The 14,732-nt window shown below is 33.7% G+C and overlaps 1 protein-coding gene across 3 annotated transcripts in view; it reads right to left on the bottom strand.

The window, feature by feature from the left end:
• LOC149798778 (tyrosine-protein kinase Fyn-like) overlaps positions 1-14,732 on the bottom strand; it is a 193,810-nt gene that overhangs the window by 98,602 nt on the left and 80,476 nt on the right. Inside the window, exon 1 of one of the 3 annotated variants that reach the window (XM_089957652.1) lies at positions 6,877-7,001. The exons of 1 other annotated variant lie outside the window; for it this stretch is intronic. The gene's annotated coding sequence lies outside the window, so the exon portion shown is untranslated. Of the gene's footprint in view, positions 1-6,876; positions 7,002-14,732 lie in introns of those variants that run through there. One more of the 3 variants, XM_089957651.1, reaches the window with a different exon arrangement.

Below are 14,732 nucleotides of genomic sequence, written 5' to 3'. Positions count from 1 at the left end.
ATGCCACCAATTCTTTGTCAAAAGCACAAGGCAATGATGTCCAAATCTGTGTCAACTGTATGTACAATAAGTTGAATTGCAGCTGACATTTGCACAGTCATGGACAACAGATTCTGAATAGAATGGAAAAAAAATCAGAAACACCTGGAATACAAGCCTCAGGACACTATAAAAGTTGGGGGACCCTTTTTTCAAAATATTTTTTGCATAGTCTATTCAAAAAAAATCTACCTGCCAATTTGTCTACTCAGCTCAAAACAATAACTGTATTTCACCAACACAACACAAAAAGTTTCAAGTTTTCATGATTATACCTAAATACCACACTTTGCTCTACATTCTGTCATTTCAGATTATTACAATGTTGATGAAATATTACAATTTATAAAACTACTTATTTTGCATCACAACAGTTGTTGTTTAACATACTGTATAAAACGAAAACCCTGAATAGGTCAGTCAAAAATCTGCAACTGTTTACAATGAAGACCTCATTTAATATGTCTAAAGGATGAAATACATGTATTGGATAAAATTATTAACTGTATTAGCTGGGGACCTGGATATATCCACCAAGTCATAATTATATTACAATCAGCTGTGAAAGAAAATTACTTTTTCACTTATTTTCTGTCCAAAGATTAAAAGTGAATAATCTGCAGGAATTCCAAAGATAGCATAGTAATTTCCAGCATTTATGGTTTGCACCAAAATTGACCACAGAGCATCAAACTTAGTTTTGTACATTTCCACCTTGCTCTTTGAAGGGTTACTAACAAAAGTCAGTGTTCAACTTTGATTATAAACAATGCATTGTATCAAAATAATGAGTGGGGGTGGAGAGATATTTAGGCGAAAGGATGGCCTTGAGAGCAATTATTTTGTCTGAATCACTTCCATGTGTGGACCCCTGCATTAAACTTTTGGTCTGCAGTGGTTTTGCAATTAAACTGACAACAGGAGGAATCTGGAACTTTCCTACAGCAAACATTTCTTGTTAAACAGAAATAAATAACCATTAAACAGCCGACCCCACCTGATACTTTATGCAACTGCAAGCAAAACATAAAATATGCATCCTATATTTTGGTGAAAATGGAGATGGGCTTAAAACTTTGTTGACAAATTTCATTTTCAGATCAATATATATATATATATATATATATATATATATATATATATATATATATATATATATATATATTATAAAGGCATGCAATTATGAAGTTTAGACATTTGCTGAAGCTTTCTGCATAAAATCAAATTGGAAATGTATCACTTTTCTCTTAGATGGTATACTGTCTTATTAAACAATGGACCTTTTGTGTATGTCAAATTCTTAATGTATCTTCTGGACCCCTATCCTGTTTTTTTGTATACCCACAAAAAGTGCACATTTTCAACAGGTGTAATAGAGAACACTGATTTTTATTTAGTAAACGAGATGCTTATCCTCACCCCTCACCACTGGAACATGTGGCACAGTCCAACAAAGATTCGTCTATCACATATACTTACCTACTGCCAACTGCACACACCATAATTACTAGCAAATCATGGCCTGTTTTTCGTTCTACTGATTACTTCCAGCAAACTACAGTGACCCATATTTGATTGCATATGATTCAATGGCAGATCTGGGTTTGTGAAGTGCAGTGCTACTCGACTAATAAATCAGTAGAAATGCAATACTGCTCGGTCATTATATGAAATTTATACATTTACTATTCATTTTATTCTTGTGGTTCAAAAGGTTTATTAGTATACTGTAGCAGTGTAACACATTGCAGTATACACATGGTACAATCGGTGTGACAATCAGAACCAACAAAGATTATAAAAATTTTCCTACCTATTTTTAAACAAACTAGAACTGGCTCAACTTTTTCCAAGCCTCTAACAGGATATGGGATTTTTGTAATACTTGGTCTAAAATGAACTTCTTGCAATCTGCAAGGTCATCTGAAATAAAGCTGTGTTAACCCTCTGTGTGAGTGCTACTGAAAGGTATATAAAGACAGTATCTAAAAACAACTGCAGCTGAAAAACTGGAATACTGCTTTCATACTGTGGTATCACTATGACTTTAACTTCACACAATTTTTAATACTGCATATAATTACAAAATTGTTTTTATATTCACATGATTTATTCTAGAGCTGAACATTTAATAATAAAAATATCCCTTCATGCAAGTTTCTGATCTTTTTAATTTGATGGTTTATTGTACATGGTACATAAAATCCCAATGCCCCAGAATGTTCATTTTCCAAGTAAGGCATGTACAATTTCACAGATTTATTAGCCCAGGACAAGTGATATTTCCTATCATAAAAAAAGGTTGGACAAGTGGGGTTTGTTTCAAGCCATAATCACTGTGTCTACCTTCTAATGGTCATTCATGCCCTCTAGGGATAATGAATGCTTCATTTTAACAGCTCCATGCATTTATCACACCTACAGGTGATCAATGATAACTGTTGCATGTGCACAAATTATATTACAGCTTGACTGCAAAATGGGATAAGTGACCAAACCATTGGCCAATCAAATAACTGAAACAAAACACAAATGATCATTAATTAGCAGCATTTAAAACAACAAAACTGTATGCATTTACTCAAACCAGATCCTTGTGAGTTTCTCTGATTCTGAATCCAGCCAATCGATCCAATTAAATTAAAGGCAGGCATTTCACCAACATTTGTGTCCTTTCCTTTTATGAATGGCATTGATGGTTCTCTACTTTTTAATTTATTATACAGAGGATTAACTGCCATGCCCTTATTGCACTGCAGTAAGTTAATTAGTAAATTACATTAACTAAGAATCTCCCTCAGTTCCTATTTCATGGTCAAACTATGTAATGATTACTTTAGAGTCAGTCATCAAGCATGCTGATATTTACTATGGTGATAAAATGAGTTCACTCAGTTTTATGGGGTAAGGAAGTTAATAAGGAAAATTCAGAGAAGGAAAATTCAGGTGAAAATGGAGTTGTAAAAGATATGACTGCCACTGAGTGTGAGGTAACGGTAAGTCCAAAGACAGACCCTGATGCAGCAAAAAATGTAAAATGTAACACTACTGAGAAGTAAATTCTCAGCTGCATAGGGTTGATAGTTAGCCATGACTTGAATTCTTGGACACAGAAGAAAACTGTTTTGCAGTTTTTGACAAATTCAGGACTGAATCAGAATCATGACAGTTCTGAACTTCACAACACCTATGGCAGCACAGTGCATGCAGGACATAAGCCTGCAAGTGCAGAAAATCCCTGAAAATTGAGTTCTTTTAAGAAATCAAAATTGTATATTATTTGTTCTTTCTATGGCTTAAAGTGCATCCATCTAATCAAATCTTGACAAGAGATCTAAATTGTGGGATGAGTGAAAAGGTAGATGGGATAAAGGAATTTCTGAAACCACCTGAACAAGTTGACAAAAACAATCTGCTCAGCCCTTTACTTATATAAGCAGCAAATCCCAAAATTCTTACGCTGCACTGACTGTCTTTCTCAGTGAAAGACCCACTTCAATGGCACCACTCCCTGAAGACCTGAGCAAGTTATGGATTATTTTTGCCAATTAAAACAACACTTTTTTGTTTTAGAAAACTGCTTTTTAAAGTAGACAATTTCAGATATTATCCTTGGTCAAAAAGGTTAAGTGACAAGCCATATCTTGGACTAAAGTAAAAGTGCTTACACATGACTAGAGTGATGTTTAGTAACAAACCTTAAACAGGAATAATGGAATAATAGTGCTTAAACATGACTAGAGTGATGTGTAGTAACAAACCTTAAACAGGAATAATGGAGTAATAGTGCTAATTCATGACTAGAGTAATGTGTAGTAACAAACCCTGTAATGGAATCATGGGGTAATTATTACACATGGTGACAGTAATGTGTAGTAACAAAACCTTGTAATGAAATAATAGCGTATCAGTGCTCACACATGACTACAGTAATATGTAGTAACAAACTCTGTAATGGAGTAATAATGCTCACACATGATTACAGTAATGTGTAGTAACAAACCTTGTACTGGAATAATGGATTAATAGTGCTTATTCATGACAAGTGATGTGTAGTAACAAACCTTGTAATGAAATAATGGAGTAATAATGCTTACACATGACTACAGTAATATGTAGTAACAAACCTTGTAATGAAATAATGGAGTAATAATGCTTATTTATGATGAGTGATGTATAGTAACAAACCTTGTAATGGAATAATGGAGTAATAATGCTTATTCATGACAAGTGATGTGTAGTAACAAGCCTTGTAATGAAATAATGTAGTAATAATGCTTACACAATTTGAGAGATGTGTAGTAACAAACCTTGTAATGAAATAATGGAGTAATAATGCTTACACATGATGAGTGATGTGTAGTAACAAACCTTGTAATGGAATAATGGAGTAATACTGTTTACACATAATAAGAAGGTTCAGTCAATGAAGAAAACTGCAGAAAAGCTGCTCAAAAAAGTTTGTATCATTTCATTTGCATATCAATAAAGCTTATATTCTTTCACTTGCACATCAACGTGTGTGATTTGGATTTTAAATGTAGCATTAAAAAATATTAATAGTCATATCCACACGATGTCTACAGTGTGGAAGTTTATACTGATGTCTAGCACTGGGGCATCATGTCCCACCCAGTCACATTATACTGACACCTTACCAAGCAGTAATAACACTAGCCTCTTAATGCGGAGCCCCTCCGAGGCAGCTCTTAGTACCATTTTTATAAGTCTTTGGTATGACTCGGCTGGGGTTTGAACCCACAACCTCCTGCATCCAAAGTACATGCTCTAACCATGAGGCCACCACAGCGTTCTCATATGCATATCACTAAAGCTTACATCTTTTCATATGCATAACAATATATCTTCCATATGCACTTCAATAAAGCTTTCATATGCATATCAATAAAGCTTTTATATAAATATCAATAAAATTTGCATCCTTTCATCACCATATCAATAATGCTTCTAGTAGCATTTCTAACAGTGGAAATGAATTAAGTACAATTCTAATTTTTATCATTTGATTAAAAATGTCACATCAACAAATGTTCACCCTGTCACATACTCCTTCAATAAACGGAAAACCAAAAACCAGTCTAAACGACCATTTTTGGGGGAGCTTGATTTTAACTTAACTTTAAGCACAAAATTGGCTGTATCATACACAGCACATGGGAGTGAAGTGCCTTTCTCAAGGACACATTGGACTGACCTGGGCAGGTATCGAACCCATGATTCTTGGATTACAAGTCACATACTCTACCGATTGAGCTACTAATGATCCACATGTAAGAGACAGAAGCTGGAGAAGCAGAGCTTACATTATAAATGATTATAAGTAAAAACAGTTTAACACATAGGCCATTGACTGATGGTAGTTTTATACTGCCATAATTTCTCCAATGATAATTGAAAGAAATGAAGGACAATCAATAAATGCTAGCCAATGAGTACACGTATCATTCATCAACTGACAAGATCATTTGCTGTTTATATTTTCCTGAAATATTTTGTTCTCAATCTGTTACATTGTGAAAAACTGGATTTTTATTTTGCTCATTAAAGTAAATCTTGATTATGAATGCAAACGTCAAATGAATATCAGATTCCACTGTACCCAGAGAGTTGGTACATTCAAAGAAAAAAAGGTTAATAGTCAATCAGTTATACACACACAGTAAACATTATTTTGGAATATTTGTCAAAGTAAATGCTTATAACATACATTTGAAAATTTAAATCATAAGAAAACTTCACTTTTGCAAACCCTGGTCTGCCCATGTACATCACAGACAATAATTCCTCATACTTCTGACTAATTTAAAAAAGCAATAACAAAATAACAATAATATTATTAAAGATGCAATGTAATTTAATGATTATAGGACTCTTCATTCAAAAAAACATCAAATAAATGCACAGACACTATTTTCCTAAGCTCTATTACCCTCTGTTAACACAGGTCTCAAAGTTTTTATTTTAAATATATGGTTTTTATTATTCCTCCTGTGACCTGGTGGGCACCTACAATGTTTACCTTAAATATCACACCTTGTATTTGCTGGCAAATGAGGGCAAACTCTCTGAATTGGCTAAGGTCACTGTCAGTTATGTACCCAAAATGTGAACATGTAGGCAATCATCAAGACTTTGAGTGAATAAGACTTAGATATAAAATAATACCCCCTCTCATGCGAGACTGCGTTAATATTAATAATACCCTGACTGTGGTGACAACTGGACTATCTAATTACTGAAAAGAGAACCCAAGCACGTTATTACAAAAACTTGCCGCTGTGAGACCGGCAATTTGTTACCGATAAAGATATGGACTGATGTGCATTGATGAACATCGCAACACATACGTTAACTTGAATGTAAATGTAAAATTATATCCACAAAATGATGTATACTAAAAATTTGAACTTGTTAAATTTACTTTGAGATGTTACTACTAGAGTTACATATATTATATAGACAAATCAAGTCCCCATTACTTCACCCACCCACACCTGGACACGAGCAGAAACGCGTGGTTTGAAATATTTATATCTGGATGCAGTACTACAATTTAAAACGTGTTACGTATACGAACTTTTCAATGTTCGAATTCTAACAACGAGCTATGAATATACTGAATTTATCAAGAATTTTCAGAAACAGTTAAATTATCTACCTATCTATGTACACAGGAAGTCACATCCGCCATCTTGAATTTTGACATTTTTTTTTTTTAATCAGCACACCTCAAAGTGATTGTCTTCTCCATTGTCGTTGACAACTTTGTTAAAACATAACTTATCAAATTTCTGCAATCCATATTTTTGTACTCACCTCCAATAATGGTAGGTTTAGGCACAACATACACAGAAAATCAGTTGCTGCAAAGCCCGTGAGACCAGGCCTCTTTTAGCTGCAAAACCCATCCTCATGGTGTGAAGAACACGGTCAAGGTCACAGGTGCGCGGGGTATTCCCGTGTGACGTCATTCGATTGTACTTGACGGAGTTCCCCTAGGTGCAATATTGTGCGTCCCGATGTGTAACATTAGGTAGCTCAATCACACAAGATCTCCTTACTTCCAGAGCGGAACACCATAATGCTCACATTTAATGTCTTTCGGTATGTGATTTATGTTTGCCTTCCTGACAGTATGTAAACAACATGAGAAAATTGATAGTTTCCATTCCCCATCCAAATAAATAAATGAATAGATAAATAAATAAATAAATAAATAAAAATAAATAAATAAACACAAGATGCACAAATTTATTTCTTAAAAACACAGGTTACGTGAAACTAAAACATTCATTCAGTATATATGACATCAGCTTTTGTTTGCATCTTAATGCAATTAAGGAAATTGTCCTCGACGTTTTGAATCAAAATTATCAAAATGTTTAATATTTGAGTCTAAAACAAAAAGCAAAGTGGACTCATCTGCAATTTTGAGAAACAAAAGCTCAGAACATAACTCGGGCTTCGTCTAATGAAACCAGGTGTTGATGTTTGATGTGAGTGTTTTGAGCGTTTTGTTAATATTTTTATCAGTAGTCCGAGCTGAGTTAATAAAAGTCAGCAAGTTTTAAGCTTCTCGGTTAGGCATAAATGCGAGGTGTTAGGATGTTAGGTACATTTTAATTAGTAGGTACATGTTAACTGGCAGGTACATGTTAAATGGCTGCCAGTAGCTTCGCGAGGGTCGGTGCTTCTTTCTGGGGATTTCCCGGGTTCTTCCTCCACCATTGATACTGACCGCCATGTATAGCCTATCGTGTGCTGACAAATGGCGTTAAACCCTACAACAAAAACAGCAACAATGTTAAATGGCAGGTACAGATGACTTGGTAGGTCTTCTGTAAATGTTTGCTAAATCGTATCGCCTCTTTCATTGTTTTGTTTTTTTTTAAAGAATGTGTTCTAGAATATTGTATGTCGTGTCATTCCTTCCATTCCACCTCACCCCACTGCAACATCTGGCGATTTATTTTTAATTGAAATCATCTTCATTACCCTTCTCTCTCTCTCTCTCTCTCTCTCTCTCTCTCTCTCTCTCTCTCTCTCTCTCTCTCTATATATATATATATATATATATATATATATATATATATATATATATATATATATATATATATATATATATATATATATATATATATATATATATATATATATTTATTTATTTATTTATTTATTTATTTATACACAAACACACACACACACAGAGATAGCCAAGCAGTGTCATTTAATAGATGCTAAATTTAATTTTAAAATGTATACTTATACTGAGATACACTATTGGCTATTCAGAGATAAGTCAATGCTGTATGCCTGTACCAAATAACAATCACTCCCTGGTTTAGATAGCGAATGGTCCTTATTTATTTTCAAAATATTACAGTCATTATAAGTCTGTATATGGTCTAATTTAGTACCATTTGAAATGCAGACGGCATTTTAATTTTGATTTTGTTCCAGTGTGTCAACTATATTTGTAATTAAAGGCTTCGAAACAAATGTTCAAGAAAATAAAGATCATTGACCCATTTAACATTTTACAATCTTATTGGCTATTCGGACTTGTTTAAGCTGTGTGATGAACATGAAATCTTTATATTTTCAAACAAAACGTTTTATCCTTACACGAAGCAATTATTCTGTAATTGCTCAATGAGTAAAGTAATACCTTGGTAAAAAAAAAAAAAAAAAAAAAAAGATGTGATAAAAAAATCCCAAAGTTGACAGAAAATGCTTATTTCACAACAGTGTTGAATGACTTCTATCTTCACACTGCACTCCCACATATAGGTAGGAAAGGGTGCATACTACATTATGTAGTATCATTGTATCAAAATATCGATATACAGTTAACAAGCTAAACAGTTAGTATGAAATCATCCTCACATAATTCATGAAACTGATATCTTTGAAATACTCGCTCACCCCTACCCGTGAGACAATTGACCCGTCTAGTTATAAGTAGTTGGTACATTGAGAATACTGACAGACCTTGAACTTCAATACGTGTAAAATCTTTTAAAACATTTAATGAAACAGTAATACCACCCAAAACCAAGTTTTCATACGACATAAACGACAATATATCAGACTTGCATGATCACGATTTCTTGCAACATTTTAGCCTCACAACTTTCTGGTGACTGTCATGATTATTACGTATAGCAATATACATTGGGGAATGCTGGTGTAAAAAGCTACAAACATCTGCAGTGCTTCTTGACTGGCACACGACTAAAGTTTCAAATATCAGGTGTAAAACCTGAAACTGTACACACTGTTATCGTAGATACAACTCGGACAAATTGGTAATATTAGAAATAAGAGTGTACATGAAAGGTCAATGTCAGCCTTGTTCATTGTGTGCCTAAACACCAAAAATCTTTAAACCTGGGTCATGCACCAGTACAAGTTGGTAAGAAACGTCAGATGGTCACATAACGGACTAAATAAAGTTCTAGAGAAACATTACCAAATGAGCTCGACAAATGTTTGCATTTCAGAGGGGGTTGTGGATTTGGAGAGACCACCACACTTGCAATACTGATTGCATTTCAGGTGTGATGTGTATTAGCCGTTATTTCCTCCAAAAGAAATGAATTAGTGACCACAGCTAATATATCTATCCTGAACAAGAAAGAAAATGTTTTCACTGTTCAAGCACAAGATGATAACCAGGGAAAATGTGGATAAAATATACAACGCATTTGATAACCAGGGAAAATGTGGATAAAATATACAACGCATTTGATAACCAGGGAAAATGTGGATAAAATATACAACGCATTTGATAACCAGGGAAAACATGGATAAAATATACAACGCATTTGATAACCAGGGAAAACATCGATAAAATAAACAACGCATTTGATAACCAGGGAAAACATCGATAAAATATACAACGCTTATGATAACCAGGGAAAACATGGATAAAATATACAACGCATTTGATAAGCAGGGAAAGCATGGATAAAATATACAACGCATTTGATAACCAGGGAATACATCGATAAAATATACAACGCATTTGATAACCATGGAAAACATGGATAAAATAAACAATGCATTTGATAACCAGGGAAAACATGGATAAAATAAACAACGCATTTGATAACCAGGGAAAACATGGATAAGATATACAACGCATTTGATAACCAGGGAAAACATGGATAAAATATACAACGCATTTGATAACCAGGGAATACATCGATAAAATATACAACGCATTTGAAGATACTGACTGAAAAACACTTAAAATGACGAATAAAGATAAATAATTACATCACTGAGGAGCATTATTTCCAATCTATTTCCCCTGAAAGCTTTTATTTTATGGTAAGCAGGTCTTTCACCAATGACTACTATTGCAATAATTGTTGTTAAAGACACAAATGTGTATAAAACAACACAACCAGTAAACATTATTTTCAAGCATTTGTATCCATTGTGTCAGATTCATTTTATCTTGACCTTTTCAAATTAATGTGTATGAATGTTATCAAACATGCACTAGTTGCAGACAGAAGTTAACCTAGCTTAGACAGAAAATGGAATTAAGTAACTACCTTCATTGGACGTAATGCAAATATTTTTCAGTTCATTTTGAAAACTGTCTATATTACCGATAGGAATAACTGTACTAATAAAGCTCTAGCCTTAACACATATTGCACGTATTATTTTGTTTGTTCCCAGTTTCAACTCTATTGCCGTCCAACGTTTTCCTGTTATTTATCTGTATGTTCCATTTATGGTAGTTTAATATAATTCCTGCATATACTCCTCGATTTCTATTGACTGTTTACTCCTAATCACCATAGGCGAGGTTCTTTAACACATGCAAAATTCGAAATACTTTTCTGTGTACATTTAAAAATAATGAAACCAAACTTGGCATTTTAATGGAGAGAAAAGTAGGACTGGATATGGAAGGTAAAGCTGAACTGCAGGAATAAGATAAGGAACACTGATGGTTAGTTGTTTAAAAAATGGCATCCATTAATTCCTCCACAGTATCCACTTTTGACATAAAACATATGTCTTTAGACATAGCATCCATTATCGACATTCAAAGTATTATGTGACACCGCACCGTTTTGTTTGTTTATTTGTTTGGATTATTTTTTGTTGGGATGTTGTGCAAAATATTTATTGTTTATTCAAGTGTAATTCTTTGTTGAAATCTCTCTCACAATTGTATATATTATTTTGTAATACCATCTTAATCCAATTGATTTTACACATTCTGGCAGTTTGTGTTCCGTTTTCTATTTCCTACATCGGTTTTTCTATGTAGCGTTTGTGGCATTTTACAATTTCTTGTTGTATATCCAATACACGCGGCCTTATACCTTCTTTTAATTAAATTTGAGAAGCTAAAATATTTATATGATTACATCAAATTTTTTGTTAATGATTTTTGCTACTGAAACTGTCATTGATTGGCTTGTAGCCTTTTATGCGGTATATCTTTTTCAGCCATCGTTTTTAGTGGAAGCTAGAATAAACAGTGACTGTTGTCTTTTTCACTTCTTTTGTATTAGCCTTTGTACTCTGCCATGACATTGTGTGTGTTGTAATCGCCCTATAAAGTTTTTCGTGAATAGCGTTTGTTTTACTTGCCTGTTGTGATTTTGGATGTACATTTTTCCCATTAGGGTTTTGTAATCAACATACTCATATATTACGAATATTTTATCTCCTCCATGTTTTAATGCACCGTTGTTTCACACCTGTCACATACTTGATTTCATTGTCTTTAAAAATTCAGTTTCATGCGGCTTGAGCTTCTAGATATGTAGTTTGCTTCCTGCATTCTGCTTAACAGCATAATGGTTTCAGCTGGTTCCCAACTGTTAAACATTCACTGTATTCTTTCGATTTACACGTACACAGATTTTACCTATCATTTGTCCATACTTCAAAAATCATTTTTAGTCTTTCAATATGCTACCTTCTTTTCGTATACTTGTAACTCGGGTTCGGAAAATAATGCCTTCTAAATTATATCCATGTAAGTCCTTCACTTTGTAAACAAATGGGTTGCTATTACTTCGCTGGTTTTAAATATTTTCTTGGTATAGCTGGGAAGGTACTCCAAACTGTTTTGTATTTTGAAATTCCGAACATTTTACCCATTTTAAATTCAGGATTTCCAAGCGTATCAGTTGTCAAAGAGACTGATCCACATTTCTGATCTGTGTTTGTCCTTGCTTTTTTCCAGTGTCTGTAGATCTGTGGAGCAATCTCTTCAATTTATTTAAAAACTTTAACATATCTCTGGTTCCATTTTAAGAGAAATATCCACATTCTCTCTTTTCTTTTTCTGTTAAACCATTATACTAAATAAATCGCTTTGTCTGAGTAAGTTGAAAAGGTTTCAATGTTGCATTTTTAAATCTTTCTTGTAAACTATTTTCTTGTCTGGTAAACGAAGTTCCAGACTTAAGGATTTCTTAATTATCATTTTGGCTATTCTAAACGGAATACAAATCGAGGATATATTTATGATAAATTGTCTGTATGATTTATCAATAAAGCCAACAGTTACATCGTCTAAAAGAAGTATTTCTATTGAAACACCCACCCACCCGGCCACAGACATACATACATACATACATACATACATACATATATATATATATATATATATATATATATATATATATATATATATATATATATATATATATATATATATATATATATAATGTTTTCTTTTCAAACGTACAAACTACCGCTCCAGAGGTCGTGCGCTCGATCCCCGGTCGAGTCATACCAATGACTTACAACAATGGTACTAACAGATGCCTCACTTGGCGCTCAGCATGAAGAGGTCGGTGTTAGGACTGGTCGGCCTGGTGTCAGGATAATGTGGCTGGGTGGGACATCATGCTACGTGTCTGCGGCATGATGCACCAGTGCTAGACATCACTATAAACTGTCACACTGCAGACATCGTAGCGATATGCCTGAATTTTTTTTAAAGCTACGTTAAAAATCCAAATCACACACACACACACACACACACACACACACACACACTAACAAAAATATTTGAGACTAAGCACAAACTCTGTCATGGGTGACTCTGCAACAGATACTTCATTGCTTTGTTTAAAGTCTAACGTTGCTTCCATAAGTTAATAACATTTTTGCCGAGTCGATGCAAGTTTACAAGATCCAGTATAAATTTAACCGAATACAAATATGCATTTGTATCCACAGCTAATATGTAATTTATTGATCACTCTTATTGTACCGTTTTCACCGTTCGCTATTACGACAGATTCTGTTTATCTCAACGTTATCATTATTGACAGCAATCCGTATATCTATCTCTTCTGAAAAATTGGAGTGCGTCTTTTTATGTTTGAAACCAACAAATTAACACCTTTGTTCTTGATTTTTGTATCTAACTAGTTTGACCAAACATATATAATAGTCATTATTTTGTATACCGACAATGTTGCTTTTCTGCTTCATCACCTTTCTGATAAAAAGTGTTGAATTCAAGAAAGTTTTGCTCTGTGCCATTATTTATGATGTGTAGAATTCTTGTCTTGAATGATGTATAATTTTGAGTGTTACGTCATCGTGTATTGTGTAAATATATGTCAGCGAAAACTGCTGCTATCCTAAAGGCTGATCTTTTGCGAGTAAGAATCATTAACATGTCTCATCGACCCAATTAATCCGAAATGAATCATCGTATTATAACGTGTGTATAACGTCATTGTTACGTGTGTATTACGGTCCAACAAATCCAACTGTTTTTCATTGTCCTCTACCAAATTTAGAACAAAAAACTTTTCGATCTAAGTTTATATGGTTAACGACCATGCTTTGCTTAGCGACCCATTTACGCTGTGTAAGATTTATTTACCGATATTTGGGTATTTGTCTACTATCATAGCGAATATCGACTTTTATATAATAAAGAGTTTTCTGTGCCAGTGAACATCGATGTTTCTTCTATTTAATGTTACCGTTTTTATATTTCACTGGGTCGGTATGTGGCGCTATACAATTTGATTGTTGTTAGTTTGGTTTTTGTCGTATCCCTACACAGTTTGCTTGATGTGGAAAAAAAATTTACTTATATACGGGAAAAAATCGTACAATTTAAATTCAATATGGGACAGAATTCCAAACACAAGGGTTACTAACATTTCTTTCTTGAATGCAGTAATTTTATCAAAATGAAAAAGTATTTTTATTTTAATTTTTCACCACCAAACACTGCAACCTACTACCTGCCTAATCACCTTCCGCTAACTCAAGAGGCGATATCTTTAGAGGTCGAACGGATGATGAGTATCCTTAACAGCATGTAAACAGAAAGATTCCTTGCTTATCCGCAAATATGATCAGCGCATTTGAAAAATACCACAATAAATCTTTGAAGCCAATAGAAAGTAGTGATTAAACCAACAAGATCGATATGTCAACATGTAAGTCAATTCCTTCTGATTCTCTGACTGTTTACCACATACACGCAAGTGAACATTAACAGAAACAAATTTATTGAACGAAAGATCTTATTACAGTAACAGATGGGCAATCCTTATCAATAACACTAAAAATCTTGTTGCATTAACAGACGGGCAACCGTTACGTATAACGCTGAAGTTACTAAAGTAACGGATGGCCAGCTCTAATTTATAACACTAA

The sequence above is a fragment of the Sinohyriopsis cumingii genome, chromosome 5 (genome assembly GCF_028554795.1).
Source record: "Sinohyriopsis cumingii isolate HCF-2022 chromosome 5, ASM2855479v2, whole genome shotgun sequence".
NCBI lineage: Eukaryota > Metazoa > Mollusca > Bivalvia > Unionida > Unionidae > Sinohyriopsis > Sinohyriopsis cumingii.
The sequence above is the reverse complement of the archived record's forward strand: the minus strand, read 5'-3'. Positions and strand labels throughout refer to the sequence as shown.